This window comes from Pseudorasbora parva, chromosome 2 (genome assembly GCF_024679245.1).
Source record: "Pseudorasbora parva isolate DD20220531a chromosome 2, ASM2467924v1, whole genome shotgun sequence".
NCBI lineage: Eukaryota > Metazoa > Chordata > Actinopteri > Cypriniformes > Gobionidae > Pseudorasbora > Pseudorasbora parva.
Genome location: NC_090173.1, coordinates 33,534,078 through 33,554,035, shown reverse-complemented (window position 1 = coordinate 33,554,035; position 19,958 = coordinate 33,534,078). Strand labels below are relative to the sequence as shown.

The window sequence follows — 19,958 nt, the reverse complement described above, 5'->3', positions numbered from 1 at the left end:
GGGTTGGGAAGGGCAGGACACTAGTCAGCAGGAGGCTAAGACTATTTTTATTTTACTTTACACATGGCACACAGCCACCACTTTTAATAAAGTGATCAAAACTAGGCTACACTACACATTCGTGGCTCTCATAACATTTAAAAGCCACGATCGAAACACAGAACATCACACACTCCCGTCCTGTCATTATACAAGTCCCGGGGCTCGCAAGCCGTGTGCTTGTTTAACAATCGCTCCAACGGCCATGCTCAGGTCCACAACACTCTGTCCTGCTCTGCTTTACACTACAGTAACGTTAATAACCGCATGTATGAATGTGATTTCTGCCCGAGTCCTATTTTCCACCGGCTGTGAGGTGAAGACCACATGTCCCAAGATGCTGCGCTCACACTACGCATTTGTTTTGAATAGGCGCTCTCCAGTGGATGGAAAGTTGCATAGTGCACCTTTAATGCAGTCAAACACAGTATTATTATATATATTATTATAGTATGGCGTTCCTAATAATCCTTTAGGTGAGTGTATAGTCCTCTTTCATGCAGATTCATAACATGTTTAGTTGATTGGAACTTGGAACTACTGGAAATGGGAATTTTCAATGTTTTAGCTATATATTGCCGCTTTCTTGTGAAGCTTAAGAATATTTTGCTGCCCATCAGAACTATACTCTTTGGTTTTACTCATTGTGATGAATGATTGAGAGAATTCAGCCTTTGTGTTTCCACATATTTATAATATGACTTGTACATGACATATTTGTACGGTTAACATTGCTTGCTTTGCATTGTGAGGTACAATATTCCATGCAGAAGGCTCAGGCTGCATATTTAGTTATCCGCAAAGCTGAATTAAGGGACCAGTGCTTTTAGCCTCGGACTGCCAGGGTCCTTCAATCTGGGCCCCTTGGCACATACACTGTGAGGTGATCGCTAGGGCCACTGGACATGTAGAATGAGCTGTCCGCTAGTGTCCCTGGGGCCCTTGGCACATACAGTTCACGCTGACCACTAAGGCCACAAGGCCCGCCAGCATACACACCACAAGCTGAACATGAGGGCCTCCAGGCCTGTCCACACACACAGCGCAAGCTTAACACCAGGGTCACTAACCCCATCAGCATGTACAGCTGAGCCCCTTTAGTTGCCAAGTTACAACAATGATTTTACAAGTCCCCTAATCTCAGCCTCTGGAATAATCCAATCTTTCTTGTATACAATGTTTCTGGAACAATGGATTTTAAAATATTATCATGCAAAAAGATCAATGTACACTTTAGCCAGCGGTGGATCTTTTATTATAAAATAAAACAATTTGAAGGAAGGCATCTAAAGTCTGCTTTTGCAGATTCTGGTACTGTTACAGCACCTTGGCTTGTTAGCACACTGTGTAACTGTTTGGCTAATTGTTGACAAAAAATCAGTAATAACAACATAAAGCATTCATAACTTATTTTATTAAGCAAAAAAGTCATGAAAAAGTCAACTCCCTCCAAAGATTTTCTATGGGATTGAGATCTGGAGACTGGCTAGGCCACTCCAGGACTTTGAAATGCTACTTACGAAGCCACTCCTTCAAGCCCGGACGGTGTGTTTGGTATCATTGTCATCCTGAAAGACCCAGCCATGGGTCATCTTGCTGATGGACGTGGATTATAACTCAATCTCACGATACATGGCCCCATTCATTATTTCCTTTACACGGATCAGTCGTCCTGGTCCCTTTGCAGAAAAACAGCCCCAAAGCATGATGTTTCCACCCCCATGCTTCACAGTAGGTATGGTGCAACTCAGCATTCTTTCTTCTCCAAACACGACAAGTTGAAGTTTTTACCAAAAAGCTCTATTTTGTTTTCATCTGACCATATGACATTCTCCCAATCCTCTTTTGGATCATCCAAATTCTCTCTTGCAAACTTTAGACGGGCCCAGACATGTACTGGCTTAAGCAGGGGGACACATCAGGCACTGCAGGATTTGAGTCCCTGGCGGCGTAGTGTGTTACTGACACCTTTGTTACTTTGGTCCCAGCTCTCTGCAGGTCATTAACTAGGTCCCTCCGTGTGATTCTGAGATTTTTGCTCACCGTTCTTGTGATCATTCAGCCATGTTGACAGTGGGGGGGGGGGGGGATGTTGCATGGAGCCCCAGATCGAGGGAGATTATCAGTTGTCTTGAATGTCTTCAATTTTCTAATAATTGCTCCCACAGTTGATTTCTTTACACCAAGCTGCTTAACTATTGCTGATTCCGTCTTCCCAGCCTGGCACAGGTTTACACATTTTTTCTAGTGTCCTATGCCTGCTCTTGATCTTGGCCATAGAGTTTGGAGTCTCACTGTTCGAGGTTGTGGACAGGTGTATTTTATAATGATAACGAGTTCAAACAGGTGCCATTAATACAGGTAACAAGTGGAGGACAGAGAAGCCTCTTAAAGAAGAAGGTACTGTGAGAGCCAGAAATCTAGCTTTTTTTGTAGGTGACCAAATACTTATTTTCTACCATAATTTGCAAGTTAATTATATTTAAAAATCAGACCATGTGATTTTCTGGATCATTTTCTCATTCTGTCTTTCATAGTTGAAGTGTACCTATGATGAAAATTACAGGCCTCTCTCATCTTTTTAAGTGGGAGAACTTGCACCATTAGTGGCTGACCAAATACTTTTTTGCCCCACTCTACATGTTAATTTTAATGAGAGAGCATAAAAAAAAATATAAATATATATATATATATAATATAATCATCCTATTAGATCAAAGTTAATTTTATTATTTTGATATTGGAGTCAAATAGCAACAATGTACACTACTGTTTAAAATATTTTTTATAAAGTCTCTCAAGCTCACCAAGGCAGCATTTGATCAAAAATAGTGTCATATTTTAAATTATTATTACAATTATTTAAACATTTAAAAACTATAAACTAGAACTACCTACAAACCCGATTAAAAAAAGTTGGGGCACTGTACACATTTTGAATAAAAACAGAATACAGTGATGTGGAAGTTTTAAATTTCAGTATTTTATTCAGAATACAACATAGACGACATATCAAATGTTTGAAACTGAGAAAATTTATAATTTTAAGGGGAAAATAAGTTGATGTTAAATTTCATGGCATCAACACATCTCAAAAAAATTGGGACAAGGCCATATTTACCACTGTATACATCTTCTTTTATAACAGTCTGCAAATGTCTGAAGACTGAGGAGACAAGTTTCTCAAGTTTAGAAATAGGAACGTTGTCCCATACTTGTCTAATACAGGCTTCTAGTTTCTCAACTGTCTAAGGTCTTCTTTATCTCATCTTCCTCTTTATGATGCGCCAAATGTTTTCTATTGGTGAAAGATCTGGACTGCAGGCTGGCCATTTCAGTGCCCGGATCCTTCTTCAACGCAGCCATGATATTGTAATTGATGCAGTATGGGGTCTGGCATTGTCATGTTAGAAAATGCAAGGTCTTCCCTAAAAGAGACAATGTCTGGATGGGAGCATATTTTGTTCTAGAACTTGGATATACCTTTCAGCATTGATGGGCCTTTCCAGATGTATAAGCTGCCCATGCCACACACACTCATGCAACCCCATACCATCAGAGATGCAGGCTTCTGAACTGAGCGCTGATAACATCTCGGGGTGTCCTTGTCCTCTTTAGTCCGGATGACATGGCATCCCAGTTTTCCAAGAAGAACTTCAAATTTTGATTCATCTGACCACAGAACAGTTTTCCACTTTGTCACAGTCCATTTTAAATGAGCCTTGTCCAAAGAAAACACCTGTGCTTCTGGATCATGTTTAGATGTGGCTTCTTTTTTGACCTATAGCGTTTTAGCCGGCAACTGTGAATGGCGCGGTGGATTGTGTTTACAACAATCGTCTTCTGGAAGTATTCCTGAGCCCATGTTGAGATTTCCATTACAGTAGCATTCCTGTATGTGTGGAATCCAGTAGGGTTTTCTGGCCTTGACCCTTATGCACAGAGATTGTTCCAGATTGCCTGAATCTTTGGATGATATTATGCACTGTAGGTGATGATAACTTTAAACTCTTTACAATTTTTCTCTCAGAAACTTCTTTCTGATATTGCTCCATTATTTTTCACCACAGCATTGGGTGAATTGTTGATCCTCTCTTTTTATACCCAATAGGCACTTTTTATACCCAATCATGTTGCCAATTGACCTATACATTGCAAATTGGTCCTCCAGCTATTCCTTATATATACATTTAACTTTTCTGGCCCTTAATTCTACCTGTCCCAATTTCTTTGGAATGTTTAGCTCTCATAAAATCCAAAATGAGCCAGTATTTGGCACGACATTTCAAAATGTCTCACTTTCAACATTTGATATGTTGTCTATATTCTATTGTGAATAAAATATAAGTTTATGAGATTTTTAAATTATTGCATTCCTTTTTTATTTACAATTTGTACAGACTTTTTTGGAATCGGGTTTGTAATTTTTTTGAATGTATTTTAAAATGTTATTTATTCCTGTAATGGTAAAGCAGATTTTTTTTCAGCATCATTATGCCAGTCTTCAGTGTCACATGATCCTTCAGAAATCATGATGATTTGCTGCTTTTTTTATTATTATTAATGATAAAAACAGCTGTGCTACTTAATATTTTTGTGGAAACAGTGACACATTATTTCAGGATTATTTGATTAATAGAAAGTTAATTTAAAATATTTTGTAAGATTACAAATGTCTTTACTGACACTTGATTAATTTAAAGTGCCCCATTTCTTTAAAATCTTACTGAACTAGTTTGGTTATTTAGTATGTATTGTTTACTCCATATAAATGGAATTATATATAATTATTTAGACTTTAAATATTATAATTAGTTGATGGGTTTGCATGAAGGAATGCAAGAAATAAATAAACTAAAAACTAGGGCAGATCAGTTTTCAGCTTTTACTGGTTTAATGAGAATTTTCCAATCAAAATTCTGCTCAAGCTGTGTGCTCTGGGGCATCAGGGGACCATCATTTGGCCCTGGTATACTCCAGGTACCCTATTTAGTATACTCACTGCATACTATGAGTAGTCACTCTGAAATACACATAGACAAGAAAGAATCACACATGTGAGCCAATGTGACAGAAACTCATGTGAGAGCCTAGCAGTGCATCTGTGAATCTGCTGAAAGACTCACATTCAGCCCAAGAGACTGCAAACTCACAAGCCAGATGATGCAATATAGTAGCAGTCACATATCATCATAGGTGATAACTTAGCTCCTGACAGACTCAAGTTGACTAGTTTATGATGTTTAAGAGCCCCAAGAGCATGCATCTTCAGCCAAAAAAATAAAGAAAGAGAGAAGCTATTTGACATCACTTTGTCTGGGATTTGCTCACATCACTGAAACTTCATCCTCAAAACATAGCCTTAGTCTTACATTATAGCGATATAGAGGTTTTAAAAGGCACATACAAATGTATGAATACTTGAATTCACTTGGTGAGTACATGCACTATATTTTACATTTGCATACTCTCAATAGTGTAGACATGCATAAGAGATGCCGAATCATTGTGGAATGCAACAGCGCCATCTTTTGAGCTGCATGAGGAGCTACGGTACTGCAGTGAACCGAGTGGGCAAATGAGGACCAGGATTTATTGAGGATCAAAAACCCCTCTCTTCCTCTCCTCCGTCTTCCTGTACGAAACCTGCTGAATCACACTCTATAAATATTAACACTGCCGGCTGGTTCAATATCGCATACTGATCCTGTAGCCATCTCACGTCGACGTGGTCTAATACCATCGATTCAACAGGCACATGGAAGAAAGAAAAATGTGTGGAGTCTTTCTTTAAATCACTTGCCATCTCTCTCTCTCTCTCTCTCTCTCTCTCTCTCTCTCTCTCTCTCTCTCTCTCTCTCTCTCTCCTCAACTCTTCTACTGACGTCACTGGGACTGCAGCTGTCTCAGCCACTATAGTGCATATCCGACACAATGATGAGCCAGGAGCAGTGGGGATCAGCCGGAGATAAGACAAACAGAATTTAAGACTGATGGAGAGAAGGAAAAGGGAAAGACAGAAAGATTAAGGGAGGGGGATGAAAAGCTTACAACAAAACCATTGAAGCAACAGGGCAAATGGAGGAACATGAGAAGGTTAAGAGTGAAAGTGGCACAAAAGAGAAGTGAGAGAGCTGGATTGGGCTGTCTCTGAAACACAGTGAGACAAAAATAAATACCAAGCGCAGAATAAAACACAAGACTAAATAAGGTATAGTCGTTTCATTATGTAATAGTTCAACTGCACTGGGACTTTACACTTGTTCAGTGAAAACCAAAATCACATACAGTACTTCCCTATAAGCAGTATGTGGAAAGAGTAGCTTATGTCTGAATTCACATTAGCCTAGATGAAAAGTACTTCTGGGGCCTGCTAAGACTCTCGCAAGTTAGTCATCCAATTTTGTTTTTAAGACTGTTCGTGTTCATAACTTTTTAGATTGATCTATTTTAACAAGGAAAGTAGGCTACGTAAGACTGACTGATTACCCCTAACAAGCTACTAGTTGGTAATACTAGTTCTTAAGACACCGTTTTAACATAATGGCTGTTAATGCAACTGGCTCCATGCAGGTAAGACACTTTACTATTCTATGAGGCCACAGAAGATGAGTCATGAAGAGCAGTGAAGTGATGGTTGATCACATATAAAAGCATGACGGATGAAGATTATAATACATTAACATTATGATGAATAAAAATATCTAAGGGCAATATAAAGCAGTTTTTGTACAGGTAAGTTACAAATGCCCACGGTCGCTCTTACGTTAAAATTGAGGTGGATATACACCTTTTAAAAGTACCTACTCAGAAAATATGCTATTTCAGACGCAGCAACTACACTGTAAAACCCAACAAGTTACGGTAACTCAAACCATTTGAGGAAACCGATTGCTTCAAACCAATTAAGTTTTAAAACCATTAAGTATGAGTACTGAAAACTCATATACATTGAGTTAAATTAACTAATATTTTAGTGTTGTTTAAGTGTTAAAACTTATATTTTAGTGTTGTGTTGATCAATTATTAAGAGTAAACTGAACTTAAAGATTTTAAGTTAATTTTATTAATTCAGTTTGAATTCAGGTAACAAATCTAACTAAGTCTTAACAACTACATGGTTACTTAAATGGTTTTAGGAAACAGATTGCGGCCAATGGTTTAAGTTCATCAAACTCAAAGTGATTAAGTTACATAAGACTAAGCACAAGCTAACATTGGTACAAAATGAAGACAGAACAGGAGGGTATTTTTAAGTAATTTATTGAAATATAACATTTACATCATAAATACAGTATGCCATATGTTCACAAATATAACTAGACAAAAAATATTAGACTTTTTCACCAAATAAAACAGCACAAACATGTTTAAAAAAGTCATAACATTTAAATAACCAAACATATAAAATAAAAAAAATTATGTAAAAAGGTACGTTTCCTCAAAAAGCAAAAGCACTGTATGATCTTTAATGTACTCTAAGTGTATTGCACTGACCGAAGACTTGGCAGACATCACCACCTCATCTTTAAAGACAATCAAAGCATCCAGTGGGTTTAAAGGTAACGTTCCCTCTTCCTCCTCGACAGTAAGGATGGTGACTGTTGGCTTCTGCACCTGGTCAAGCTCCTTTTTCTATATGCATTGGAAAAAAAGTTTGTATGTCACCACATATAAAAATAACCCTTGTCAGGGCAGACACCATATTTCAATTTTCATAAATAAAAAAAACGTTGTTATAAGGAACGGATTATTGTTGATTTAATTGGGCGTGTGCTTATTTAAAACCCTGTAGTTCAATTTTGTAAAGATGTTAAGTTGTTTGTCAGCAAGGTTTAATTGGGGGAAAAACATTTTCAGGGGTGTATCAGCCGAATGTTCTAGACCTTGAATTGAATGACGAATTGAATTGAATTGAATTCAAGCGATAATGCACATTGCAAAACATTTGTTTTTCATGTCAGTATGTCATAAATAGAAAGAGGCAACAGTTTACTGTCAAAGATTTGTCGCTCACATCACGCCGCATCCAGTGTAGACAACATAACGGACTATAAGGGGCTCTTTTGTCCTGTCGCGCTGCTCACATCCGGTGTAGACAAAGTGAAACAAGACAGATTTGATTAACAAATTTTAAATGGAAAATGGCAAGACATCCTTGGTGTAAATTACGTTCTTCTTTCAGATTAATATAATCAGAGCGGTATTAATAAATGTCCTGGTTAATCCAAGCATTATAATGGCAGTAAATGGCTGTCCAAAATTTGAAGCCAAAAAAGTGCATCTATTCATTATAAAAGTAATCCACATGACTCTGGAGGGTTAATAAAGTACTTCCGAAGTGAATCGATGGGTTTATATGAGAAAAATATCCATATTTAACTCGTTATAAAATAAGAAAATAACTAGTTTCCGGCGCAACGATGACGTCGGATATAGCGTAAAAAAGCATAACAGCCACGGCGTTGACGGCGGACGCAGCGTAAAAAACATAAATGATGTGACGATGATGTCGGGCATTGCACAAGCGTTTTGAATCACGAGAGGATATTTTTCTTACACAAACCCATCGATTTAATTCAGAAGGCCTTTATTATTCCCCCGGAGCCGTGTGGAGCACTTTTAAAATGGATGGATGCACTTTTTTGGGCTACAAATTTTGGGCTGCCATTCACTGCCATTATAAAGCTTGGACGAGCCAGGACACGTATTAATATAACTCTGATTGTATTCGTCTGAAAGAAGAATGTCATTTACACCAAGGAGGACTTGAGGGGGGAGTAAATCAGGGTGAACGATTCCTTTAAGCTTGAGCTGAGATTGGTTTATTATGTGTCAAATAAGCTTTTGCTGTGCTCAATGTATATGCTAATGAAAGCCTAAATTAAACGTTTTGAAGACTAGATTTTCAATGGACAGATTAATAAAATTCTTATGTGTTTGGAACAATATGAGGGTTGGTAATTTATGAATCATGACTGAATTTGTATTGGCAAGTGGACTATACATTTAAGACAACTTGAATGATCAACTATCAGTCACTGTAACCACACCATGCATTTATGCTGGTGGCAGCTGAAAGGTTAACATGTTGCTAAATAAATGTAATGTAGTTTTGACATGTGTCCTACCTTGTGTCTTGAAAACATCTCCTGACTCTTCCTTTTAAATAGTAACAGACCTGCCAGGATCATAGTTTTTTTTATGATTCATGACAAGACTTCTTTCAACCACTGCAAATCTAGCATTGCCAATTACCTTACACCTTTACAAACCCAAGGCAACTTCAGGATAACTGCCAGTGAAAATATAACACACGAAATGTTTCTGTTTATATTAGGAAAGCCGACTATAACAACAACTTTCAAGACTTGACCAGTATTCTCCTGAAGCAATACAACATGACTTTGAATGATAGACAGACTGGACTTTGGACTTTAAGCCTTTTAAAAAAATCATATTGCTTCAGAAGACTTACAAGTTGTGCTAAAAGACATTTATGGTCATAATTACGTTTGCAAAAATAGCAATTCATTCAAAAATTTAAATTGAAGAACAAACTTATATTTGTATGAACATTATGTAACTGTTCATAACGTTATCATTTGCATTTTGCACAGTAACGTTACAAAATTCCATTGATTTGTTCAATGTTAATTCTAACTTACTTACTCATAGAATTGTAGCCACGTTGCTGCCATTGCACCTTCGTCTTTGCTCTGAAAAGATTTAAAAGCATGGCAACAATGTGTTAGTGTGAGTTTCAAATGAGAAAACGTCATGAGAAACAAATAACAGTTTAAAATTTTATCTAACGTTAGCAAAACAGGATCTAAAATGCTCCTCAAGTCACTTTGTTCACCCAGGAGCTTCAGCTGCTTTAGTCAAATTAACTAGCATCACATATGATAGAGGAAACTCGAATTCGATTAACAATACATTTAAAACGGTTGTAATATAAGGAATGCGTGAGTTTGCATTAACGTTACCTTTTGCTTTAACGTAAGTTAGTTAACGTCACTGTGGCACGAGACGAGAGACATGGAAAGATGACCAACTGTCTCTAAAGCCAGCGTTTATCTGTCCGACTGTGAGAAAGCACAAACATATATTTTTTAATTCCCCGCTGACAAACTGCAGTGTAAAACAGCATAATTAACTCCAAACGTGTACATTACCGTTGATAACACTGGTGCAATAGCGCATTTGCTCCTAATGTTAGATTGTTTGCTGGCTAACTTTACACACAACATTACTGAGCTGGTTAATCTTCGGATAAACATAAAAGAGTTACGAAAATAACACTGAAAACGTTCAAACATGAGCGAAATATGAATAAATAAGTTTGAAACGCTTACCTTTTGTTTTTCTTGACTGTAGCGCGAGCCGTCCTGCTGTGACTGGACTGAAGGAGGGAAAATGGTGCGGTTTTTGTTACCTCGGAAACTCACTGGGATGATACTTTGACATGACTAAATGTAATGACTTTAAAAGAGCTTAATGTAAGACTGTAGGCTTAATATGAGGTAGATTAATGTATATACTATTGTTTATTTATTTATTTTATCAGCTTTTAGTCTTTCCTGTAGCTCAATGAGTAGAGCATGGCGCTAGAAACGCCAAGGTCATGGGTTCGATTCCCAGGGAAAGCAAGACTTGACAAAAATGTAAAATGTGTACCTTGAATACAATGTAAGTCACTTTGGATAAAAGCGTCTGCCAAATGCATAAATGTAAAATGTAAATGTAGTTATTTAATTGGCCATAGATGTAAAATACTAGATTAAATAAATATCTGTAACTTAAACCATTAGAGTTAAAAAGTTTTAGTAACTTATTTAGATTGAGGTTTGCTTACAATAATACATTTTTGAGTTAACATCACACATATTTGTTAAGTTGAATTAACTTTTTTGGTAACATTAAGTAAAATGAACTTATTTCATTTAGTGAATTTCACTGTTAGGTTTTACAGTGTATGATGTCATATGTGGTACCATTTGAAAGCTTAGAGTCTCTACTTTCTGGAGATATGCACTTTGGCATTTGTTTTACACAAGGTAAAGTATTTACACTAAATTTCTCTGATGTCATTTCCGCCTGGATTTGGCCGACCCAAATTGAAAAGCTTCCCATACACACATACAGTGGTCTAGGTTCAAAATGTTGGTGTCATTTTACAGGAAACCCTTTAAAGTTACATAAAACACTTCTAAAAGTGTCTAAAACACTCTAAAACTAGGAGGGGGTGGTGGAATGGGGTAGCAGGGTCGGGGGAGGGGCAAAAAGGGGGGTCCTCCCTTCAGACCCATTTGAGTAAATCTGGCATACAACATGACACAGACAAACTTCTTTTTTCCACTATTTTCTGTAATGTAGTGGAAACAGCCCAAACTGTCTGCAGGGTCCTAAAGCACACAGGGCCTGAGTTACACACTTTCAAAAATGAATTTATGGGGGAACATTTTTTTTTGGGGGGGGGGGGGGGGGTATTACAGCCTAGACAACATACACTTGCATGTTCATGACTTTTAGCAGTGTTTTATGTAACTTTAAAGGGTTTCCTGTAAAATGACACCAACATTTTGAACCTAGACCACTGTATGTGTGTATGGGAGGCTTTTCAATTTGGGTAGGCCAAATCCAGGCGGAAATCCCAAAAAAGAGTAAGAGGTTAATACAGATATTGGAACAGACACACAAACAGTTCAGACAAATAGTAAGTTAAAGAGGATTCTCCCAAAGTCTTCTAAAACCTAAACCTAAAAAGATAAAACCTAAAACTCGTGCGTTCGGATTGTGATTTATTCACGCCACTGTGGAGGGGAGAGTTTTGGAATCGGGGAACGCGCTACTCACGTGGTCCGTAACATGATTGTGCTGTAAATGCAGTGGTCAAAAACGATTTTAAACAGTGAATTTTGAAGTGATATATTGTTGAAAACTCAGAGATGTGGATTCGGACAGCTATTACATCACCACACGACCTTGTGTTTGTCAAAAGCAGTAGGTAACTCGGCCGGGATTTTTAGATGGGTGGTGAGAGACGGACGGCAGTAAAATAACTGACCAGTCCCTGTAACTGATAGCAATACCTTCCGTCCCCACGAGAAACAGTTACTGTCCGAATAGCTTCAGCGACTCCATCATCACTAAAGGAGCAAGCTGGAAAATCAAACTTTTCCCAAATTCCCCCTGTTGGGGAGGAGGGCCACAACATCATGGCCACCAACAAACCCCAGCAAAGATTGTTATTGCTCCAGCTTTAACTGCTGGATATTCGGCAGCGGTGCCACAACGGAATGAATGGTTTCGTTCGCATCTTTCTCCGCCGCCATTACTGAACTACATCTCAAACTAGCGCATGACATCAATGTCATCGTTCTCAGCCACTCCCTATGTTCACTGATTGGACCTGTAAAAATTTGTTCGGAGAAGACAACCTAAGAAAACACAGCAGTCCCAGGCGTAGTACTGAAGGAAAAGGAAATTTGAGCGGAAGTACGTAGGAGGGCAGAGCATAGAGGGTATGTGGCTTATTTAAGGGCAAAAATTGTCCAGATACAGTTTTACAGGTTCATTTACAACCCTATAAATTGTAATGCTCTGTTTTTGCCTTATTTGGAAAGGTCATGAATATTAAAATTAGAGCTCTGCTCTGATTGGCTTATTTCAGCAGCTCACAGCAGTTCAGTTGTTCAGCAAAGTGGCTCGTGAGTCCTGACCGTCCTGACAGAGAACGAATGAATGACACTTTAAGCAGAAAATCTCAAATGGAGATTGATAAACTGCAGCCTACTTTTTTATTGATGTTTTCAGATCGGGTGCATATGGTTGCCAGATTGTACATTTTTAGGTAAAACACCGGATAGTATATGTGTTCTTTTCACAGAAAAGCTCTGATTGGGGGATTTTAAAGGCCTGAAATCCGGCAATCGCACAAGCGCTCTTTCTCTCAGACAAAACGAGTGATTTTAGACTTCTTTTTTCATCAACGATATTACATGTTTATATAGTCACAATGTAGGCTACGCAGTGACTGTGATGTACTCTGAAGTACAAGCATGCAAAAACATAATACTTAAGTTATCAAAAATATAAATATATATATTTTTACAAAATGAAAAGCCTTTTCAAATCACTATCGTTTTAGCTTATATGGTGGAAAAGGTGACATTGTATTTTGTAAACCTTTCTCATTAGACTCAGTATTTAGTTTTGTATGGTACTTGGAGTTTCCTATTGTTACTGTACTAGCATCTTGCGTTATCTAGACAATGCTGTCTCTCTAAGAAACTTTCAATTTAATCAGAAATTGTTTAAACAGTCAATAAGTGGATCAAATTACGCTACTTACTGCTTGCAGGCACAAATTACAATTACAGTTGTAATTGCCACTTTCTTCAGTTTAAGACGCTGAGCGAAGCTTGCTTGAAATGGGCCGAACAAACGAACGATCTTGAATTAAATTGTTGTGGTATCCGATTATAAACATCAACCATGAATGTTGAAATTTTTTATCTGTGGGACGGGTTTGAAAAGTCCTCACGTCCCCTGCACAGCCTGGAACATGACATTTGTGTCCATGAGAGCTGCCGTTTTTCGCTATCCTGGCGTGAAGCTTGTTTACCTGCAGTCCCGATGATTCGCTCCGTCAGTTCCGCCTGACAATGCACATGTTTGGACAAATTGGGGGTGTACATATAAAGGATCCCCAACGATTTCATCACGGTTGGCCTTATGTTGAGAAGCACTTATATTTCTGTGGTGTTTTTCATGCACGAGATTTACATATGAAGGAGGAGGCAATGATGTTTGAGACTCACAGTATGTGATGTCCGTGTACTGAACTCTTATTATTTCACTATGGCAAGGATAATTACATTTTTCATACTAGGGCACCTTTAAAGGGGCGATGAATTGAGAAATCAACTTTCCCTTGAGCTTTTGATATATAAAAGGTCATGGTAATATAAGAATATCCTGAGCTGAAAACTTCCTTGTTAGTCAAAGAAAAGCTTTTATAGACACCAAGCCCAGAAAACAATCGTGTGCTTCATCCTGACGTAATCGATTGACGAAACACTCCTCTACAGAATAATAAGCACATCTAATTCAGTAGCCCCGCCCACCGACTCATGGAGCTGTTCAGCGCTTATTTTTAATGAAGTTCCAGCTGACGTGGGGAAGACATTTGTGTGTTTGCTTCATTTCACTGTGGAATCGTTTGTAAACAAATCTCAGGTTGAGCTGTATTTGTAGATATTTGGGATTAAAACACAATGTTGTTTCTTCTATATTGGATCTGACAGGAGGAATGGTGCAACACACTTATGTGAGTAAAACATGTTTTTATATGTAATAGTATTGCATTGAGATAATTTTGATTATGTGTATGTTTTTAATAGAACATACCTTTAGCACACTGTCACAGGGCTGGGGAATCCCTTATTTGTCGGTTAATTGTGATTCGGTGCCCCTACCAAAACATAAGCCCGTCGGCAGGCCGGTGAATCTCAAATAGTGAAATAATATTCCTTTCTTGATCTGCGCTGTTAACTCATTCTTGACTTCACATTTGAAGGGCGTACACACACGTGAGTGTGTGTGTGTGTGCGGTTCGCGTTTATATCACAGATCGGGCGGGCCATGTAATACAAAAATAATATTCTAATCAATCGTGAGTGGATGAAAAATAAATTGTTGACCCTGTGGTCGAGAGAATCATTCCGGTTGCCGCTTTCAAAACATTCCCTCCCTCATTATGTAAACTGACAAAGGCATGGATATGACAGTGGAGCTCATTAAATATGCAATGTCTTATCCTATCCTAGCTGTTGGCGTTTACTTCCAAGTCACCAGTGCTGCACACCCACCAAAACCCACAATCAGGAGACAGCCTTAAAACCAGTGTAGAAAAAAACAAGCTTTATTTATTAGTTATGTTTTTTTAATATAAAAACCACACAAACGTCATTAGTTGACCTCAGACAACAGTAGACATGTGCCGATTTTCGATAATGCGATTTATCACGATAATGAATATGCACGATATTGTTATCATGGGCACTTTAAAATATCGTAAATAATAATTTATTAACAATTAATATTTTTTTATAATGCACTCAAGAATACTTTGCCCATCAACCAATGCTTAACACGCTGTATTCTGCGTCAAAGGGACACGTACTCAGATGTAAATGAGAAGCACATACATGTGAACGAGTCAGAGAGCCATGGCTCTGGAACTAGTAAAGGAGACGTGCTAATGAAGTGCCGCTCAGTGACAGCAGAGGGCACTGATGAACTGCAGAATGCCACGGTTACCCCGGAAACCCCCGCAAACAAAACAAACCGCGTGTCGTTTTTAAAACAGCCATTGGTTTTTTGTAATCTCAATGTTGTTCATCACAGCACCAAATACTTAATACTTAAAGACTTAATAGACTATTTATTTTCAAACTTAAACATTTTTATTTTTTAATCTGGACTACAACATGCCTGTTCTAATTATTTGTTATTGTTCAGTAAAACTTTGAGACATACGACTTCATTAGTTAACATTTTAATTCATTATTACCAAACTGACAATGAAAAATACTTATAAAGAATTAATTATTCTAAGTAATGTTAATTTCTTTAGTTACTGTTTAATAACATTAAAATCTAAATCAAAATAACTTTTTTAATGGACCTAAGATAAAACTAACAATGATCAGTATTTCTTAACTAACATTACCAAAAACATTATACTTTCTGCAATAAATGTATTCTCAATTAATATGCATTAAATAATGAGACCTTATTGTAATTTGTTACCTGTTGTTTTTTATAGCCTAATTCTTTTGCACTTAAATCTGTTTGAAAATTGTACTTTTACAGCTCTGAAAAAAATCAAGAGACCACTTAACATGATTTCTCATTGATTTCTCAATGTTAAGTGGTCTCTTAATTTTTTTCCCAGAGCTATATATATATTTGGTGCATTATTGTATTTAAACATTCAGTTAATTTTGTTATTACAAAAATAGTTCTTAAAGCTGTTATGCTATGGCAACAAAAAAAAATTTGCAACTTATTTCAATATCGTGATAATAATATTGTGTTACTATAATTACTAGATTCTGATTTGTAACCTTAAAAAAAGAGAAATTTTGATTGAACTGTTTTTTTTTTTGGAGAATTGCACCTGGCTGCTGCATATTCATTTTGGCATTGTTAAAGCGATAGTTCACCCAACAATTTAAATTCTGTCATTAATTACTCATCCTTATGTCATTCCAAACCTAAAAGACTTTCATTCATTTTCACAATGATTATCTTTTTGACGCAACTGACACTTTGATGCTTCAAGTTCACAAAGAGATCGCAAAGAGTTTAGTCCAATTTTTCTGAAGAGACTCAATCGCTTTATAATATTGAACAGATTGAATTTAGGCTCTTATTCACAAAAAGAAAGCACAGGATTGTGGGATATCAAAGACAGCGAATGATACATCTATGAAGGTGAAGGTGAAGGGTGTGGATTCTGAAATCCACTGATGCTTCAATATGCATATACAGTGGTTACGGAAAGTATTCAGACCCCCTTAAATTTTTCACTCTGTTATATTGCAGCCATTTGCTAAAAATCATTTTAAGTTCATTTTTTTTCATGAATGTACACGAAGAACCCCATATTGACAGAAAAACACAGAATTGTTTATATTTTTGCAGATTTATTAAAAAAGAAAAACTGAAATATCACATGATCCTAAGTATTCAGAGCCTTTGCTGTGACACTCATATATTAAACTCAGGTGCTGTCCATTTCTTCTGATCATCCTTGATATGGTTCTACACCTTCATTTGAGTCCAGCTGTGTTTGATTATACTAATTTGACTTGATTAGGAAAGCCACACACCTCTCTATATAAGACCTTACAGCTCACAGTGCATGTCAGAGCAAATGAGAATCATGAGGTATTTATCAGCTGCAAGGACAGGACGACTGGTTGCAATTGAGGGAAAGATGAATGCAGCCAAGTACTGGGATATCCTGGACGAAAACCTTCTCCAGAGTGCTCAAGACCTCAGACTGGGCATGACCCTATGCACACAGCTAAAATAATGAAGGTGTAGCTTTACAACAACTCTGTGACTGTTCTTGAATTGCCCAGCCAGAGCCCTGACTTAAACCCAAGTGAGCATCACTGAGACCTGAAAATGGCTTCCATCAACGTTTACCATCCAACCTGACAGAACTGGAGAGGATCTACAAGGAGGAATGGCAAAGGATCCCCAAATCCAGTGAAAAACTTGTTGCATCTTTCCCAAAAAGACTCATGGCTGATCAAGGTGCTTCTACTAAATATTGAGCAAAGGGTCTGAATACTTAGGACCATGTGATGTTTCAGTTTTTCTTTTTTAATAAATCTGCAAAAATGTCAACAATTCTGTCTTTTTCTGTCAATAGGGAGTGCTGTGTGTGCTTTAATGAGAAAAAAATGAACTTAAATAATTTTAATTTCAAAGAGTGAAAATTTTAAGGGGGTCTGACTACTTTCCGTACTCACTGTATATCCTCTGTATCCACTGTATATCCTAATTTGATTTTTAATAGATTTGAATATCATTTAATTTATATTCTATTTACTTTATATTTATAAGCTTTTATTTTTCTTTGCATCTTACATCACTGGGAAGTAAGATTAATATTGTCTGGACATCTTACTTTATCTCCACTTTCATCTTCTCAGACTGCAGTTTTTCTCAAATTTTTCTGGCCATCACGTGGCTTATAGCAATGTCCAGGCATGTTGGCTCATAGCATGGTTTTCTTTTAGCCGTTCACTTAAAGAGGCTGAATATGAAGTTCTAAAGAGATTGGTTATGTCTAAACAGTGTCTCATATTTCTGTAAATGTGCTGTGTCTCTGACCTTATTTCCCTCTTCTACTGTTGTGTCCCCTTTTATATTTCCACTCTGTGTTTTGTTGAAGTATGATAAATTAAATCATCTTCCAGTAATGAGATGTCTTGTGAGAGCTTGTTTGTCCTACTCTAACAATTCAAATAGTTTGCAATATCCTGACACCTTGTGGAGAAGATTGGCATTAGGCTCTTTTAAATTTAGGTTCATGTTATTCGGTGAAATAGATAATATTTTTGTTGTGTCTAGCCTATTAATAGGCTATGTGGATTTATTATGATCGTTATTTCACTGTCATGTTAAAACCATACATGTATTTAAATAAATAGGCCTATTAAAAAATACTAGGCCTATTAAATTTGTAGCAACTGAAATGACTAAAACTGTAATTGATGGCAGCATTATGACCCTTTTTTTCGTATTATAGCAGTTAAAATGTATTTAACCCTAACGTTACTGTCTTTATGTCGTTTTTAACCAATATACTGCGAAAATAACGCCAAGATATTAAGCAAATCAAGAGCCTAGCCTGCAATCTGCCAAAAATGCTAAAATATCTAGGCTACATGGGCAGCAAATAATAAGCTTTAAACATTTTTTTTAAAAAAAACAGGTGGTAAAGGAAGAATGTACAAATGAATGAACTGACAAATCAATGTTGTAAGTTACGTCATGAGGGTTAATTAAAACGGCGGATTGATATGAATGTTGGCAGTTTGCTCTAGTTCCTGCTCAAGATGGTCTGAGCATTGGGATGAACAACACTTACGGAATTTATTTTACTATAATGGGCTACACAACGTGGCTAACAACGGATCTTCTTCAATGAATAACACGTTATGTTATAACATGCTACGTTTCACTTGAAAGCTCATATGAAGTGCAAAGTGAATTTCCATTCCAGGTGTGATTATATGTATGAAAATATAAAGAGATTGTCAAACTTTCTTCCATTATATATCATAATTACTACTCTAGAAAGTTTAATGTTTTGCTTTCAAGCAGACAACATGTTTTAGGTTGGGAACTATTTCTTTAGGAAACCTCTTGTGGCGGAAGGATACAATCATTCATTGCGTGACACAAACAGGTGTATGACGCAAAACAGTCGGTCCGTGCAGCCTTCCACCATCACAAAACCCGAGTTACATGTACATCGTATCCGCAAAATATATGCGTAATTGTACCACGAAGATCTCTTCAGAAAGGAGATTCAGCATGACGTAAGGTAAGAAGATAGATGACATTATTGGTTCGCTAGCTCGGTAGGCTAATCGTAGTGGCAAGTGCATTGATGTTAACGTTACTGATGCTTGGTTGGCTTTAGCCAGCCAGCAATCAGTTAACGTTCGTGTCTCTAAAGCGGACTTTAGTTTGTTTTTATTGTACTGTTTATGTGTTATTTGGGTGTATTTACTCGGTAACGGTCCACTATTAGCACACATCTGAATGTCCTCAGCGGTAGTTGGCACGTATTGAGAGTATGGTATATTATTGAGAGCAATATTGACGCTTGGTTGCTATAATTTGTCCTGTATATGTAATAATACTGTTTTCACATGTAATTTAGATTATATAAAGGAACACGCATTAACGTTTCTTCTTATTTTAGTGTTTAATTCGTGAAAATCTAAGTTTGCTTGACTTACAGCATCGGTAGTATTTTTGACTTGAAACGCACTCTTGTACGATTACAGACGATTGTCTTCAAACGTTGCAATGAGGATGAATTTCCTGTGGTTATAACGTTACTTCATTAGAAGTATAGCAGGTCCGTTATTCTGATTCATTGTGAACAGCACCCGTGCGCTAGTTCGCGAACTCGTTTCAGGTGCCATATGGTAAACGATTCGTCCTGCCAGTGATTATTTGCTTTTAAAGGTCTCCATAGAATGTAAGTGAAGAATGCGGTCATTCTGGTCACATAATTTCTTCTCTAGGACACAAAATATGATGCTACAAACAATATAATGGATTGACAGTTTAGTCACCATTCACTTTCATTGCAA

The 19,958-nt window shown here is 37.2% G+C and overlaps 1 protein-coding gene and 1 long non-coding RNA gene across 4 annotated transcripts in view; one reads left to right on the top strand and one right to left on the bottom strand.

The window, feature by feature from the left end:
- Positions 1–7,250: 7,250 nt before the first annotated feature.
- On the bottom strand, positions 7,251–10,132 carry LOC137053407 (uncharacterized). Its single transcript, XR_010899943.1, has 3 exons — positions 10,029–10,132; positions 9,712–9,758; positions 7,251–7,674 (listed from the first exon to the last, which is right to left on the bottom strand). It is a non-coding gene; the product is annotated as an uncharacterized lncRNA (long non-coding RNA).
- An 8,882-nt stretch (positions 10,133–19,014) lies between these two features.
- sgsm3 (small G protein signaling modulator 3) overlaps positions 19,015–19,958 on the top strand; it is a 30,499-nt gene continuing 29,555 nt past the window's right edge. For all 3 annotated transcript variants that reach the window (XM_067417334.1, XM_067417315.1, XM_067417347.1), the window contains exon 1: positions 19,015–19,177. The gene's annotated coding sequence lies outside the window, so the exon portion shown is untranslated. The remainder of the gene's footprint in view (positions 19,178–19,958) is intronic.